This window comes from Lepidochelys olivacea, assembly GCF_965140295.1.
Source record: "Lepidochelys olivacea isolate rLepOli2 genome assembly, chromosome: 19".
Lineage (NCBI taxonomy): Eukaryota > Metazoa > Chordata > Testudines > Cheloniidae > Lepidochelys > Lepidochelys olivacea.
Genome location: NC_140429.1, coordinates 15,519,232 through 15,536,784, shown reverse-complemented (window position 1 = coordinate 15,536,784; position 17,553 = coordinate 15,519,232). Strand labels below are relative to the sequence as shown.

The following is a 17,553-nucleotide window of genomic DNA, read 5'->3' as shown; positions in this document are numbered from 1 at the left end:
CATTGTTATATCAAGATGGGAGGTTTTTCGACGAGATCTGCCCTAGGAATTATTCTGGGGCAGGTCCCTGGCCTATGCCTTACAGGAGGTCAGACCAGATGATCACAAAGGGCTCTTCCAGCCTTGGAATCTATGAAACTGCCCCTTCCATAGGCCCTGACCTACAGCATCAATCCATACCAACATGCCTCCTCCCGCCCCACAACCCCCTGCCCCATGCCCTGCCCAGCTCCTCTGCCTCCCCTGTTTTCCAGGCAAAGAGCCTTTTGCTCTCAGTGCCATGTGCGAGCACCAAGTCTGCCTTGTCAGCCTTTAGACCCAGCAGCCGCAACCTGGGTTCCCATGGCTCCCTTGCATGCTACCGCTACACACCGCCGGTGCTGTCGGGGCGGGTGGCCAGAAAGTGGCGTGTGCTTCGGTTTTAATATCCTCTTTCTCTGGGACTGAGACCCTTTGGCACTACGTTCCCCTGGGACCACGACTTTCTACTACCGCAGCAAACCATCCGACCCAAGGGTTTAGAAAGGAAAAGCTGACAGAACCTTACGTCCTCCGGCCCACGTGGAGGCACTGTTGTAACAATATGGGCTGCTGTGAACGCTGCAAATGTTTGAGCGGATCATGCATCACCAGCTTAAAGGGACCCCGTCAAGTAGTTTAGGCCTGAAATTCGACCTGCCTTAAATCCAGTAGGGAAAAAGCTCTGCATTCAAAATTGCCGCAGGGAACCGGGGGCGGGGGGGGAGGGGATGCAATTGTTCACCAAGTCACTGGGGAGTTACAACAAAAAATGATCATCATTGTTTATACAGGACCTACAATATTTACTCTGCCGCTGCAGTGCAGCCAGCAATGTGCAAGGCAGCTAACAAAGGCAAAGTCTGATCCTGCTACTGAGCATAGTGCTTGCTACGGGCTATATTGGGGACTTCCCACAAACACTGCGGAAGGGCTAGGGTGTAGTTACACTGGCCCAGGCCCAGGGCAGGGGCTGAATTGTGACTCAGATAGTCTCTGTTTGCTCCCTGCTTACTGCAGGGGTAAAGTAATCTGTGCCAGTCCTTTAGCTGGCACAGCGGACTCCCCCCCTCCATGCCAGCTGTGCTGCTCTTGGCCAGTGCCTTGCAAAGGGCAGGGTCAGCTCTGTCCACTCCCCACCCTTGCCAGTCCAGTCTCTGCTCACCTGCATGGGAAGGGGCGTAGCGGCCTCACACCCACTGCTGTCTCTGTGCCGGTGATGCAGGAAGCCCAGGCAGCGGTGTAAGGAGGCAGCTTGCAAGGTACCCCCCGCCCCCCCCACACACGTGAGTAGCCCTTGTGGTAGTCAGAGCTCTGGTCAGCAATCAGTGCTGTTCAGCGGGATTGGGCCCCATATCAGCAGAGCAGGCCAACGCACAGTTTAACAGGGAAGTAGCTGACACAAAGAGTTTCCACGTTAATTTAAGAGCCAGTGAAAACCCTGAAAGAAAATCAGGGCTTCCCACCTGGCAAGGGGCCTCTTCCTGCCACTTGGCCTGGAGCCCCCGCTGGGTCAGGTCCCAACCTGGGAGCCATGTTTCTCAGCAACAGAGAACAAGGAAGAAACTCTTCGGAAACAAACCATTAAAAACAGCGCTAGGCTGCTCTGAATGTTGCTCTAAAGAGGAGCTGGTGAAGAGCAATCTACAGCTGCTGTGTGGAAAATACCTGCAGGTGTTTGCATCCTGTGACCCAGGAGCCTTTCACAGGCCCAGATCTGGATGTGGATCCAGCAGAGACATTAGCTATTTGTAAGCTGCCTGGGAACAAAGAGGCCACAGGAAGGAGGGACACATGGACGTTTGCCTGTCATTATCCCTCCGGAAATGGCCCCGGCAGCCCCCTTGCACTCCCATCTCCTTCCCTTTGATCCCTTTCCATTTCAGGAGGAATCTGTCCGGAAAAACCCAGCTTGTTTGAAATATTTTCCATTTTGAAATCAAAGGATTGTCACTCCTAGAAAGCCCCAGCAGTCATGGAACTGTGACAGCTCTTGCAAACAGCACACCAGCCAGGGCCTTCTGCCTGCCACTCAGCCACATGGGCTCTAACCCGCCATGGGGTGCAGGCAGCAAGGAGAGGGGTTGGAGCTATGCAGGTGGGGTGAAATGTCTGGAGCTTCAAGGGAGGTGGCCAGCAGCTCCCAGCACAGAAGGGTTGCTCAGCGCACGAGTCACACAGGTCGGAATCCTACCCGTGCCAGACGCTGGGAGACACAGGTGTCTGCCTGGATCTGCTCCTTGCTCTGGAGCAAAACTGGCTCCTATTAAAAACTGCAGCTGACCCAAATTGCCTGGCAAACCACTCTGGGTCCTGCTGCAGCTCATCTCTTGACCCTCCCCCAGGGCAGGCGGAGTGAAATGTCCCTCTGAGCCGTCTTGTTCCAGGCTCTCAGCAAAGGCACGACATGGTTCCCCTAGTGTCCCGTCCGTCCCCTCCAGCGGGCGCTGATCACTGGGTCAGGGTTATTGCGCTGCAGAGGATGGGGTGGGTGCCTGAAGCTAGATGGGGAGGGAGGAGCTACTTCCTAACATCCATCAACCTTGGAGGATCTGGGCCAGGGTGCTTAATGCAGAGGCATGGGGAGTGGGCATGGCAGTGCCGGGGCTTAGCGGAAGCAGGAAGCCTGGCTGGGACAATATCTTGCTGGAGAAAAAGGGGCCTTGGCTGTAACAGACACTGCGGCTGCTGGACACAGCCAGACCCTGCGGTTTGCTCTGGTTCCCAGCCTGTGCTGCCACGTGTCACCGCACAGGGTCTCCCCTGGACTGTGTCACAAGCCACAGGGCCCCTCCATGGGCCTTCACTGCTTCCCGCTCCCCCTTCCCTGACAAGGCAGGGAACCGGCTGCTCCTACCCAGGGAAGTTTGAAACCTTTCAGGCAACAATTTTGAGACAAAATAGCTGTTTTCTAAAGAAAAAAGAAAAGAAAAGAAGTAGTGACTGGCTCTGTGGTGAGATCCCACCTCCCCGCTGAGCCTGGGCAAGTCAGCCAAGCCAGCCATGCTCAGAACGCAGCGGGACGCCACTGGACGAGCCTCCCACTGACCCAGCAGGGACAGCAGTGGCCACATCTCAGCCCACTGGCCTTTCTGTGGTGCTTTTGATTTATTAATTTCTACCTGCTCCCTACCCTATTCTGAGTTACCTGTCAAGAACACTTAGGCCAAGCTCCTCAGAAGTCTTTAAGTGCCTAACTCCCATTGATTTCAATGGGAGACAGGCACCTAAATACCTTTGATGGTCTGGCACATATGTTCCATTGAGGGAAGCATCCCTAATCAGGGCAGACAGTGCTAAATACACACTTCACTTCCCACACATCCCACTGAAGCACATCATGAGAGTTAAACACATGCTGAGTTGTGGTCTTAGGTGCATGCTACTCTTACGCCCCAGAGATGTCAGTGTGGAAACTAAAGTGCAGCTTTAGTTTAAAGTTTTGCATAGCTGCTGCTACCAATCTGGGCCTGAGATAGGGAGTGCGCCCCTTCTGTTCTCCCCCAGATGGAAGCTCCTTTGAGGACTGGCTGGACCATCCACTGCAGAAGGGGATGCAAACTGGTTATCTCACACGGTGGAGTTGCTGACAGAAGATAAAGATTGCATCCAGATCTAACACAAAAAGCCCTGTAGACTTGGGTAAACTGCATGGACAAGATCTGCAGTTCTATTCCCTGCTTAAGAAACAAACTAAAGCCTGGATGAAATATAATTCCAGGTTTCAGTGTAGACCTGTAAAAGAAAAGCACGCATCTTTCTACTGGATTGTCACCGGCGTGGGTATTTATTCAAGAAAGAAAAAACCTGTTATTTAAAATTTGGTAGAAAGAAATTCCACTTCCTAATCCCCCCCCTTTCTGCCCTCCCCCCCTCTTTTTAAACTTGAAGGATATAGGCACTGGTGCTTTGAGATCTTTTTGAGTTGGTTTGTTTTTATAAGACCATATTTGTAATGTGAAACAGGGATTTGTTTTCTATTCTGTAATTATAAAAGTCGGAGAAGTTTCATCCAATGGGTGTTTTGGTTTTGTGTATTTTCATTTTTTGTGCAGTTGAATTGATTAAAAAGTGGTGGGTTTTTTGCCTTTTTTTTCCTTTAAGAAAATGCTGCATTCTTGCACTGCTGGGTCTAAGATCTGATCAACACGTAAAAATTAGATTGGTTTAACTATGTTGCTGAGGGCTGTGAAAAATGTCAAACCCCGAGCGGCACGCGGCGAGGTTAAAGGAAGAATTTGTCCATCCACCTAGCTACCGCTGCTCAGAAAGGTGGATTAGCTACAACAATGGACAAACCCTAACTGCCGTTCCATAGCTGTAGTAGCTGTAGAATAGACATAGGCTTTTAACCAAGGACTAATCCATCTTTTTGTCCCATGTAACTGAGTACTTCTTTTCAAAATGACCACAAAGAGGCTGGTAATCACAGCCTGGAATGCCGAGCTGCCCTAGCCAATCTATAGCCTTTCCTCCTCAAGTGCCAGCGAAGATAATTTTCTCCCTGTATAATTCACATTTGAATAATTCCCCCTCGCGAAACAAAAAGCAGCTTCTCCAGAAATCAGAGCTGGCAACTCCCAGAGCTGCATTCACAACACATTTGAGAAATGATAACTTAAAGAGCTCTAAGGACATGGCCCCGATCTGCAAATCACGTGCACGCATGCTTAGCTTTCAGCACATTGAATAGCCCCATGAAAATCAGCGTTAAAACTAGCCCCATAAAGTCACATGCTTGAATGCTTTGCTGGATCAAGGCTTGGCTATGCAAGTATCTATCTGACTCAGGATTAGATCTGGGAGATATTTTTCAATAGAAACTTTTTCTTTTTGGTGAAAAATGAAGATTTGGCAATGCCAAAACATTTTGTGAATTGTTCATTTCAGGAGAAAAAAGTCAAAACATTTCATTTTAACATTTTCGTAACAAAATGTTTGGGTGTTTTGGTTCAAAATGACTTTGTTTTGAAATTTCCTTAAATGTCATTTTTTTAAAAATTCAAAAATATTTTAAAATGCTCAAAATTTAAACAGTTTTTAAAAAACTTTTTGATTGGCTAAATATTTTTTAAAAATTGTTTTCAGTCTGATCTGAAGTTGGGGATTGACTAGATGACCTCCTGAGGTCCCTTCCAACCCTGATATTCTATGATTCTATGAAACAATTTTTTCCCCAACTTTTCAGAGTCGTCAATGATCCAAAAAATCATTTATTCACCCAGCTCTAACCAGGACGTAGGATGTCTACATCTGAAAGCTTCATGAACAAACACATAAATTCCTGGAGAGTTTACACTAATTGCAGGGAGTTTGACCTTGCCTTTTCTCTATCTCTTTTCTACAAATTGTAGTGACTCATTAATAATAATAATAATAAATAATAATAATATAATATTAATAATAAATGTAAGCAGAGTCTGAATGAGCTCTCCCCTGACATCTAGTGGTGAGCTGTGGAAAAGGACTTCAGGAGTTGATCTCATTTGCATGTGCACACCCACCCTACCTAGGTACTCAGCATGATCATAGAATCATAGAATCATAGAATATCAGGGTTGGAAGGGACCCCAGAAGGTCATCTAGTCCAACCCCCTGCTCAAAGCAGGACCAATTCCCAGTTAAATCATCCCAGCCAGGGCTTTGTCAAGCCTGACCTTAAAAACCTCTAAGGAAGGAGATTCTACCACCTCCCTAGGTAACGCATTCCAGTGTTTCACCACCCTCTTAGTGAAAAAGTTTTTCCTAATATCCAATCTAAACCTCCCCCACTGCAACTTGAGACCATTACTCCTCGTTCTGTCATCTGCTACCATTGAGGACAGTCTAGAGCCATCCTCTTTGGAACCCCCTTTCAGGTAGTTGAAAGCAGCTATCAAATCCCCCCTCATTCTTCTCTTCTGCAGGCTAAACAATCCCAGCTCCCTCAGCCTCTCCTCATAACTCATGTGTTCCAGTCCCCTAATCATTTTTGTTGCCCTTCGCTGGACTCTCTCCAATTTATCCACATCCTTCTTGAAGTGTGGGGCCCAAAACTGGACACAGTACTCCAGATGAGGCCTCACCAATGTCGAATAGAGGGGAACGATCACGTCCCTCGATCTGCTCGCTATGCCCCTACTTATACATCCCAAAATGCCATTGGCCTTCTTGGCAACAAGGGCACACTGCTGACTCATATCCAGCTTCTCGTCCACTGTCACCCCTAGGTCCTTTTCCGCAGAACTGCTGCCTAGCCATTCGGTCCCTAGTCTGTAGCTGTGCATTGGGTTCTTCCGTCCTAAGTGCAGGACCCTGCACTTATCCTTATTGAACCTCATCAGATTCCTTTTGGCCCAATCTTCCAATTGGTCTAGGTCCTTCTGTATCCTATCCCTCCCCTCCAGCGTATCTACCACTCCTCCCAGTTTAGTATCATCCGCAAATTTGCTGAGAGTGCAATCCACACCATCCTCCAGATCATTTATGAAGATATTGAATAAAACCGGCCCCAGGACCGACCCTTGGGGCACTCCACTTGATACCGGCTGCCAACTAGACATGGAGCCATTGATCACTACCCGTTGAGCCCGACAATCTAGCCAGCTTTCTACCCACCTTATAGTGCATTCATCCAGCCCATACTTCTTTAACTTGCTGACAAGAATACTATGGGAGACCGTGTCAAAAGCTTTGCTAAAGTCAAGAAACAATACATCCACTGCTTTCCCTTCATCCACAGAACCAGTAATCTCATGATGGGATTGCTTATCCAAATGATCACTTGTGGCTGATGCTGGATCCCCAGTCTCCTTGTTATTGGGGCAGGAGTAATAAAGGGTTGTTATCCTTGTTGTGTGAACAGAGGGCAGCAGAACTGTACCTGGCATACCCCGATAGAGGGACTCACCCTCAACTGAATGGCACTCCCTAGGCAGGGGACATGGGTTCCAAAGCCCAGTGAGTAGAAAGAGGATGGGGATAGGTATTGGGGGAAGTTCTTGTCCTAGAGAATTTTTAACCCTTCCTCTTTCCATGGTATAATAAAAGAGCTAATTTAGACTCAACTGAGAGTTTTGTTATATGCTGCAGAGCTGAAGTCACTGATATTTAGGTCTAAGTATTAGATCTACTCTGAGACAGTGCCTCTGGTCCAAGAGACTGCCCAGTGTGCACCATCAGTGAGGTGCCCCCCCAACAGCTGAAATCACTGAGAGCTGTGTTAAGTGGTGGGCCCTGAAGACATCTTGGTGAGTGGGTGGCTGGTGGAGAGGCATGGCAAGTGGCCAGCTGGGTGGCTGGCAGAGAGGGCCAGAGCAGCCCCACAGAAAGGTGTGGCAAGCGGACAGCAGGGCAGTGAGTGAGTCCCCGAGCAGCAGAGCATGTAAGGTGCCTCCTTGTTCCCCCCCTCCAACCAGGGTGGGAGGTGAACTCTGCAGATGAACCTCTGGACTCTGGGGCTTCACTGACCAAGGACAGCAACTATGAATGGGGTGCAGAGAAGGGACGGACACGTTAAAGGGACTTCTGGGTTGCTGGACTTAAGAACTGAGTTACTCCCCTCCTTTTATTAAAAGCTTTTGCTACACTCAGACTCTGTGCTTGCGAGAGGGCAAGTATTGCCTCTCAGAGGCACCCGGGAGTGGTATGTAATTGTCCCAGGTTGGTTCAAGCCCGGTTTTGGGAGTTCGAGCCGGTTTTGCATTTTATTGTTGAAAAGGAATCACTAGATATTGAACCCGGTCCTTGTTGCTGCCAGCTCTGACTGGTAGAAGGGTTACATAAATGTCAATGGAAATTAGGAACCTAAATAGCTTTGAGGATCTGGGATTAGGATGCTATTGTAGTAAGTGCTGTACAAACACTGTTTTGGAATGGGGAGGAGGGGAACTAAGGAAATTCACAGACAAAAAACTTTCTCACAAGAGTTAAGATTGCAAAGCCATATCTATATCCACCTCAATGTGCAGCAGCCGTCAAAAAACAAACAGAATGTTGGGAATCATTAAGAAAGGGATAGATAAGAAGACAGAAAATATCATATTGCCTCTATATAAATCCATGGTATGCCCACATCTTGAATGCTGTGTGCAGATGTGGTCGCCCCATCTCAAAAAAGATATGTTGGACTTGGAAAAGGTTTAGAAGAGGGCGACAAAAATTATTAGGGGTATGGAACGGCTTCCGTATGAGGAGAGATTAATAAGACTGGGACTTTTCAGCTTGGAAAAGAGACAATTAAGGGGGGGATATGATAGAGGTCTAGAAAATCATGACTGGTGTGGAGAAAGTAAATAAGGAAGTGTTATTTACTCCTCATAACTCAAGAACTAGGGGTCACCAAATGAAATTAATAGGCAACAGGTTTAAAACAAACAAAAGGAAATATTTCTTCACACAACGCACAGTCAACCTGTGGAACTCTTTGCCAGAGAATGTTGTGAAGGCCAAGACTATAACAGGGTTCAAAAAAGAACTAGATAAGTTCATGGAAGATAAGTCCATCAATGGCTATGAGCCAGGATGGGCAGGGATGGTGTCCCTAGCCTCTGTTTGCCAGAAGCTGGGAATGAGCAACAGGGAATGGATCACTTGTTGATTACCTGTTCTGTTCATTTCCACCTGGCATTGCCACTGTCGGAAGACAGGATACTGGGCTAGATGGACGTTTTGTCTGACCCAGTGTGGCCACTCTTATGTGCTTATATATTAGGACTAAATCCTTGTTAGAACATCATCATTATAGAAAGAAAACCCAAATGCTTGACAACTATTACATTCTAAATTCCGGGTTACGTTTAAACGATTAAGTCCCAGGTTAAGTATTCAGTTTTAATTAAGAAATTATTTGAAGTAAAAAAAAAGCCAACCAGAATTAATATTCCACAAGCAAAATGAAAAGGGGTTTTCAAAAGTATCTGGTCTGTGTTTTCAATTTTAACTCTTCACCAGGTGTTGTGTGCAGGAATTTTATTTTGACAGTGTCCCTCTCTCTAACAAAATAGCTTAGTCACACTGGGGAATATTATTTGAAATCTCCTGTAGTTTCAAACTTCAGGGGAAGCCTCATTCATGGAATTAAAGCAGGATATGAAATTAATCGAGATGGTGACGTGTCTTCCTGTGTGTTTGTACAGTGCCTATCACAAAATGACCTAGATCCTTTGATCAGAAGGTCTTCGCTGTACTGTAATAACAACCCTGCCATGCACAGCAGAGATGAAACTAGCACCCGAAGAGCTATAACCTAGTTGCGCTCTATGTTAGCATGCTCTCATCACCTGAGCAGCATAGGGCTCTGTAAACCCCTGGGTGGAAGACCACACAGGCACTCTATGTGCAGCTGACACTTCAGTGTGGGTTACTTTTCCTCCTCTGAGTCAGTAATGAACCAATGTCCCTGTATAGAGCAAGGAGAGGTGCAGCTCTTCCCGATGCGATACAAAATAAAGGTCCTGCTTACCGGGGCTTGTTGCAGAACTGTCCTGGCAAATTCCAGCTTCAGGAATGATATTCTGCCTCCCTGCATTCCCACTGCAGTTGCTTTGGAATACGGTATTCTTCACTTCCTGTCCTACTGCACGGGGTCCTGGGTGTGTTCAAAACCCTTCAGTGGGACTCTGCGGTTTAATTAATTGTTGTTTGCAAAGGACTTCAGTTGCAAGGCCAGACTGTAGAGGCATGCTGACTGTTGCTATTGAAAAACCAGCTGCCATCAGTCACTCAGCAGTAGCTCACAAATTGCCTGCAATACACTCAAAACCGATTGAGAGGAGAAAGGATGTCTGGCAGTCTTGCTCTTTGTTCATTTGTCACTTACCTCCAAAGTTCCGGATTCCATTTCCAGAGGCTAAGTACGGCACCAGACCATGCTGTGGGGACATAACAAAGGAAATAAGCACAATTAACACATATGGAAATTTACAAGGATGTATTGCCTAATGATGTGGTTTTATATTTACATGAAGCCCTACTGGTCACATCAGAGGATTGTCGGGCCAGACCCCTGGATTCTATTCCTGCTGTGTGCCCCTTGCTATATTCATGTCACACACACAGAGAAGTTAGATAAAAACACACACATTCCTTTCGGAAGGTTGCAATGTAACTTGACTTTATTTCTTAGAATTCAGAACGATAGCACACTAACCCAAAACAGAGAGAGACAAAGCAGGCTGCTCTCTAAAACAGACAGGCACAACTCCCCCAACCTTTCTCTAGGCTGACTGCTGCTAGTCCTAGATTGCACGCTTCCCTACAGAGCCCCCTAGCCTGGAAGCAGAAAAGACCCCTGTAATTTAAAGTGACAGTTTGCAATTTTAACACAGTTCTCAACACACCACAATACCAGGCAAATTTTTTCAAACTTGATCATTCTCCTCTCATTTACACAATCAGGAGCCACCAAAGTCAACAGATTTAGTATAAAAGTAGTGTGATACCAGAATCAGGCTCAATTTGTGCCTCAGTTTCCCCATCTTTAAAATGGAGATCTTAGTGCCTACTTCCCTGGATTGTTGTAATAAATGTTCATAAAGTGATCTGAGATCCTTAACTGAAACATGATATTTAAAGGAAAAATATTCTTAATTATACTATGGCTCTCACAGCAGAGGAAGAGATCAAATGGTTCCATTATAAACCTTGCTCCCATCCTCAACACATTTAGAAGAAAAATCAGTCTTTTTTTGCCTGAGAGTTTGTATCTTCATTGTTGATGTAGCTATTATTATATTTTAAAATACAAGATTTGAAGCAAATGATAGGCACCGACACAGCTGGTTACCAGGGTTTTCATTTAAACTTTTTTTTTGGACAAAAAATATGCTTCATTTGTTGTGGATGAGATTTTCAATTTTTTTGCCAACCCCTCCCCCGCAATATTTTGGAGGGGCTTGTTATTATTTCCCTCCCTTTCATCTTCCTTTCCCACTTGAAAGGACACTGTTTAAAAGGAAAAGCAATGGAAAAAATAAAAAGCAGGGCTGTCGATTAATCGCAGTCAACTCACGCAATTAATTTAAAAAGACGAATTGCAATTAAAAATTAATTGCAATTAATCGCACTGTAAAACAATAGAATGCCAACTGAAATGTATTAAATATTTTTGGAAGTTTTTCTACATTTTCAAATACACTGATTTCAATTACAACACAGAAGACAAAGTGTACAGTGCTTACTTTATATCTATTTTTGACTACAAATATTTGCACTGTAAAAAACAAAAGAAATAGTATTTTTCAGTTCACCACATATAAGTACTGGAGTGCAATCTCTTTATCATGAAAGTGCAACTTACAAATGTCATTTTTTTTGTTACGTAACTGCACGCAAAAACAAAACAATGTAAAACTTCAGAGCCTACAAGTCCACTCAGTCCTACTTCTTGTTCAGCCAATTGCTAAAAGAAACAAGTTTGTTTACATTTATGGGAGATAATGCTGCCCACTTCTTGTTTACAATGTCACCTGAAAGTGAGAACAGGCGTTTGCATGGCACTGTTGTATCTGGCATAGCAAGATATTTACATGCCAGATGCGCTAAACATTCATATGCCTCCTCATGCTTTGTCCATCATTCCAGAGGACATGCCTCCATGCTGATGATGCTCATTAAAAAAATTATGCGTTAATTAAATTTGTGAGTTCTCCTTGGGGGAGAATTGTATGTCTCCTGCCCTGTTTTAACCACATTCTGCCATATATTTCATGTTCTAGCAGTCTCGTATGATGACCCAGCACATGTTGTTCATTTTGAGAACACTTTCACTGCAAATGTGACAAAACGCAAAGAAGGTACTGTCATGGAGTCCCCGGGCAATGCTCTGGAACTGCTCCCTATGAAGCCAAGCAGGACTCTGGGGAAGTCTCCTCTCTGTGAGCAGCCTGTCTGCAGGACACACAGCTCACATGGCTTCCACCTTCCTGCGTCTGACCTCGGAGCATTCAGCATCCTCTGCCCCTCCGTGCGCTTCCCACAGCCAGTCCGCCCAGGCGGGGTCCTGGGGAAGCCAGAGGTTCCTGCACCCCAACTTTGCAGTCAGGCGTGACTCTTAGCCAGCCAGTAAAACAGAAGTTTATTAAATGACAGGAACACGGTCCAAAACAGAGCTTGTAGGTACAGAGAACAGGACCCCTCAGCCGGGTCCATTTTGGGGGGCAGTGAGCCAGACAACCCTGTCTGCACTTCACTCCTCGTCCCCAGCCAGCCCAAACTGACTCACTCTCCAACCTCTCCTCCTCTGGGCTTTGTCCCTTTCCCGGGCCAGGAGGTCCCTGGATTCTTTTGTTCTCCAACCTTTTAGCAATCACCTTGCAGGGGAGAAGGGCCCAGGCCATCAGTTGCCAGGAGACAGAGTGTCGGCCATTTATGTACACTGGCTCTTTGCTCTGCAACAATTACATCCCCTTATCCCACCACCTAGAGACTTAAGAAATGCATAAGAAATGCATAGGGGAGACTGAGGCACCCCTACAGTATTCAGAGGAAACATTAAGAACAGTCCCACTTTGTCACATCTCTCCCACCTTCGAGACCAAACTGAGCGAGGTCACTTTAGCCGGTGACCTGCAGAAGTTCGAACCCACCAGCGCTCCCATGGATGCCCCATCATCTCTCCCATTCCTTGGTGGGAGTTACACCAGGCCCTTCCAGTTTTATGCCCTTCCTGTTTCATGCCCTCCCTTAGGTCGGGTGTGCTCGATGGCACTCACAGGCCGCATTTGGGAAGGTTTATGCGGCCAGTGCCCTATTTCCACTCCAAAACCCCTGGGGTTCAAACTGGGATCGGGTCTTCTCCCAGCACTCCAGTCTGGAGGGCTGCTATTTGGTCTCTCTTTGTTAAGAGCCCCCATCTTGACCTTGGCCAGCTCTGGGCTTGGGCAGCTGCTCCCCACCTTGTGGCCCAGGTATGACACCTCTGCCATCCCCACCTTACACCTTCCTGCTTTTACTGTCAGTCCTGCCTCCTTGAGGCAGCCCAGCACCCTCTTCACCTGGGACACGTGTTCCTCCCAGGTCTGGCTGAAGACCCAGATATCCTCAATGTACGTCAGGGCCAAGTTCTCCACCCCCCTCAGCTTGTCTAGAATCTCACCAGGCCTAGGCCTGGGGTAGGCATCAGACATGGTGATGGCTTTAAGCTTCTGATAGTCCCCACAGAACCAGATCGACCCGTCTTTCTTGGGGACCAGCCCCACGGGTGAGGCCCATGGGCTGTTGAACGGCAGGATCACCTCTAAAGCCAGCATGTCCTTGACCTCCCTCTCCAGGTTCTGGGCTGTTTTCCCATTGATTCTGAACGGGGGATACCTGATGGGAGGATTGGCTCCCATCTCAGGGAAGAGATCGACCAGGGGGTCTTCCCAGTTGTCTTCCCAACTGTCCCTTACCAGGTCCGGGGGTCCACTCACTCTCCTCCCATATAGCAGCCTGAAAGGGAAGAACCCTGTGGATTCCTGGGGCACGTCCCCGTACCACAGGTGGGGCAGATGCTTGTCCCAGTCCTGCGGATGCTGATTCATAAAACTCCTCAGCATCATCCTCAGGGTCACATAAACTCTCTCCACCAGCCCGTTGGACGGAGGGTGACCTCCAGAGGCCCAGGTGGGCCAGACCCCACATTTCTCCCACCAGTCCTGGAGCCAAGCTAACATGACATTGGACCCCTGGTCTGTAAGATCCTTGCTGGGGACACCCCCCTCTGCTGAAGATGGTCAGCAGCACATCTGCCTTCGTATCTGCCTCGGTGGAGGACGGAGCCACCACCCCTGGGTAGCGGGTGGTGAAATCCATCACCACCAGGACATATTTCTTCCCTGCAAGGGTCGCCTTATTGAGGGGCCCCACTATATCCATAGCCACCTTCTGGAAAGGTTCCTCTATGATGGGTGGGGTCTCAAGGGGGCTTCACCCTTGTCCCAGGCCTTCCCCCCCTCTCGCTGGGGTCGCAGGACCTGCAGTGCTGCTGGGCCACGTCCCAGACTCCGGGCCAGTCACGGTTCTGCAGCAGCCTCGGGCGCTGGATCCCCTGGTGTCCCGAGAGAGGGACATCATGGGCCAGATACAATAGCCAGCGGCAACACTTCTGGGTCACCACCAACTGCCTCCTGATCCCCCACGGTTCTACTTCCCCTGGGGGAACCCGTTCCCACTACAGGAATCCCTTTTCCCACGGGAATCTGTCCCTGCAGCCTTCCCTAAGGGGGTTTGCAGCGCTGTGGCCAGCAAGTTCCCTCAGCTCCTCCAAGGAGGGATCCTTCTGCAGCTAGGTCTGGAATTCAGCTGCTGGGGCAGGGATGGGGACCTGTTCCCCCTTGCTGGCTGGACCTGGGGTCACAGCCCCCTGAGCTCTGTCCCAGGTCTCTCCCTCCCTGCCGTGGGATCACTTCCCAGCAGCGCCTCTGGAGCAGGCAAACCTGGTTGGCAGCCGACCTGCCCTGCCTGTGGGTTCCTCCACTCAGCTGAGGTTTTATCTCCCTCCTTGCTCAGCACTGTTCTTGCTGTCCCAGTGGGGGCAGGCAGCAAGCTCTCTGCTCTCGTTACAGCATCAGAGCCAGCAGGAGCCCCCTCTCCAGTGTGCAGGGGGGCAGGGAAAGTCTCTTTGTCCCACCCAGCCCCAGGGGTCTGGTTACAAGCAGGCAGGTATTCTGAGGCTAGCAGTTCCTCCCCCTGCCAGCCAGGTCATCTGCATTTTCACTGACCATTTCCCTCTCTGCCGATTGGTTCCCTGGATTCAAATTCAAACCCTTGGCCATTACAGGAGCAGGGCCTGGATCCTGTCTCAAAGAGACACAGTCGCCCTCAATAGGGTCTCACAGCTGATATTCTGGTAAACCACAACGACCAGCCAGCCCGACCCCTCCTGGGTCTGCACAGGGATCTGGGCCATAGGCAGGGTGAATGGTTCCATCCCTAGGACCTTCACCCAGGTCACACAGCCCCTCAGCATCTGAGGCTGCACCACCAGGGGCCTGACAACTGTTCTCCCTGTCCCAGGATCTCACCACCCCAGGAATGTCTCCCCATTGACCACCACCTTCCGCTCCCTACAAAGCCAGTCAGGACTCTGGTGAAGTCTCCTCTCTGTGAGCAGCCTGTCTTCAGGGCAAGAAGCTCACATGCATAGGGGAAACAGGAGAGCGGGGGGTGGGGAACCTTTTGTAGTGATAATCAAGGTGGGCCATTTCCAGCAGTTGACAAGAACATCTGAGGAACAGTGGGGGGTGGGGGGTGGGGAAATAAACATGGGGAAATAGTTTTACTTTGTGTAATGACCCATCCACTCCCAGTCTCTATTCAAGCCTAAGTTAATTGTATCCAGTTTGCAAATTAATTCCAATTCAGCAGTCTCTCGTTGGAGTCTGTTTTTGAAGTCTTTTTGTTGAAGAATCGAGTGACCAAAGAGATTGAAGTGTTCTCTAACTGGTTTTTGAATGTTATAATTCTTGACGTCTGATTTGTGTCCATTTATTCTTTTACATAGAGACTGTCCAGTTTGGCCAATGTACATGGCAGAGGGGCATTCATAGAATCACAGAATCATAGAATCATAGAATATCAGGGTTGGAAGGGACCTCAGGAGGTCATCTAGTCCAACCCCCTGCTCAAAGCAGGACCAATCCCCAACTAAATCATTGCTGGCATTGCTGGCACATGATGGCAGATATCACGATTACAGACCTAAAAGTTGCAATTCTTCAACAAAAAAATTCCTGGGGTAGAGACTGGGAGTGGATGGGTCATTACACAAAGTAAAACTATTTCCCCATGTTTATTTCCCCACCCCCCACTGTTCCTCAGAAATTCTTGTCAACTGCTGGGAATGGCCCACCTTGATTATCACTGCAAAAGGCCCCCCCACCCCCGCTCTCCTGGTGGTAATAGCTCACCTTAAGTGAAAAGAAAAGGAGGACTTGTGGCACCTTAGAGACTAACCAATTTATTTGAGCATAAGCTTTCGTGAGCTACGGATGCATCTGATGAAGTGAGCTGTAGCTCACGACAGCTCATGCTCAAATAAATGGGTTAGTCTCTAAGGTGCCACAAGTCCTCCTTTTCTTTTTGCGAATACAGACTAACATGGCTGTTACTCTGTCACCTTAAGTGATCACTCTCATTACAGTGTGTATGGTAACACCCATTGTTTCATGTTCTCCATGTATATAAATCTCCCCACTCTATTTTCCACGGTATGCATCCGATGAAGTGAGCTGTAGCTCACGAAAGCTCATGCTCAAATAAATTGGTTAGTCTCTAAGGTGCCACAAGTCCTCCTTTTCTATTTGTAAGTTACACTTTCATGATAAAGAGATTGCACTACAGTACTTGTATGTGGTGAATTGAAACTCCTTTACTATTTCTTTTGTTTTTTATAGCGAAAATATTTGTAATCAAAAATAAATGTAAGCACTGTACACTTTGTATTCTGTGTTGTAATTGAAATCAGTGTATTTGAAAATGTAGAAAACATCCAAACATGTTTAAATAAATGATATTCTATTATTTTAACAGCACAATTAATTGCACAATTAATCGCAATTAATTTTTTTAATCGTGCAGTTAATCATGATTAATATTTTAATCGCTTGACAGCCCTAATAAAAAGTAAACTTTTTTATTTTTGTTTAATAGGCGGGAAACGGCAAACAATTTGAAATTTTTTCATGGCAAATATACAACGATTTTCTAGCCAGCTCTAGAAATGCTCATAGACCCACAGTTACATAAAAATTGTATATTAGCATATTTTAAAGGTAATTTTGGGAGTAAACCCTCAAAACCAGTACTATTTACCCAAGCAAAGTTGACCATAGAGTTTTCTTCCATACTTCTGCATAGGCGCAGTTCAAGTAAATGTTCAAGTAAAAATACGGGAGACTCCTTATAGCTTTACCTTTGCTAATCGTAACGAACTAGGCAGTGTGTATGGGTTACTAGTGCCCTCTGATGGCGGGAGGTAGACTCTCCTTCAGTTGGAGCAGAAAGTCCCAAGTTCCATCCCCAAGGCCATTGTGAAGGCCTAAGTGGTTGTGGTGTGTAATACAGAGGTGAGCAAGAGATCCCAGGCAGACACAAATTACTGGTGACCATTTGATGGCTTTGAACTTGCCCAGACTCTTCATTTTGTGTGTTTACATTTTGTAACTATAAATGCCCTAGGAAGGCAACATGGTCCAGTGCGAAGAGCACCAAGCTGGGACTCTAGAGATCTGAACTGTGTATCTAGCTCTGCCACTGATTTACTGTGTGACCTTGTCAAGTCACTGCTTCTCTCTGTGCCTCAGTTTCTGCAGCTATACGAGGCAGATAGTGATCCTGGCCCTCCTTTGAGCTAACACAGAATTATTTCAGAGTTGCTTTTGAAAGTGACAAATAATCTAGCAGACGCAGAATTATTATCCATTAACTCCATGCATAACCAGCCCAGAGCCTGCTCTCCCATAATCTGGGCCATCAGTTAGAAGGGAGGAGCCATCTCCCCTAATTAGCAGAAGTAATTGATGGCTCAGTCATCAGGAACATGGGTACCATGCCTGATGGAGTTGTGAATTATAT

General features: G+C 47.3%; 1 protein-coding gene and 1 long non-coding RNA gene across 2 annotated transcripts in view; one reads left to right on the top strand and one right to left on the bottom strand.

Annotated features, from left to right (window-relative positions):
* The window catches only part of LOC311533150, a 36,403-nt gene extending 26,866 nt beyond the window's left edge, over positions 1 to 9,537 (bottom strand). The window contains exon 1 of the long non-coding RNA XR_014714514.1: positions 9,461 to 9,537. This is a non-coding gene — a long non-coding RNA (uncharacterized lncRNA). The remainder of the gene's footprint in view (positions 1 to 9,460) is intronic.
* NKAIN1 (sodium/potassium transporting ATPase interacting 1) overlaps positions 1 to 17,553 on the top strand; it is a 258,412-nt gene that overhangs the window by 210,081 nt on the left and 30,778 nt on the right. The gene's annotated exons all lie outside the window — the stretch shown is intronic.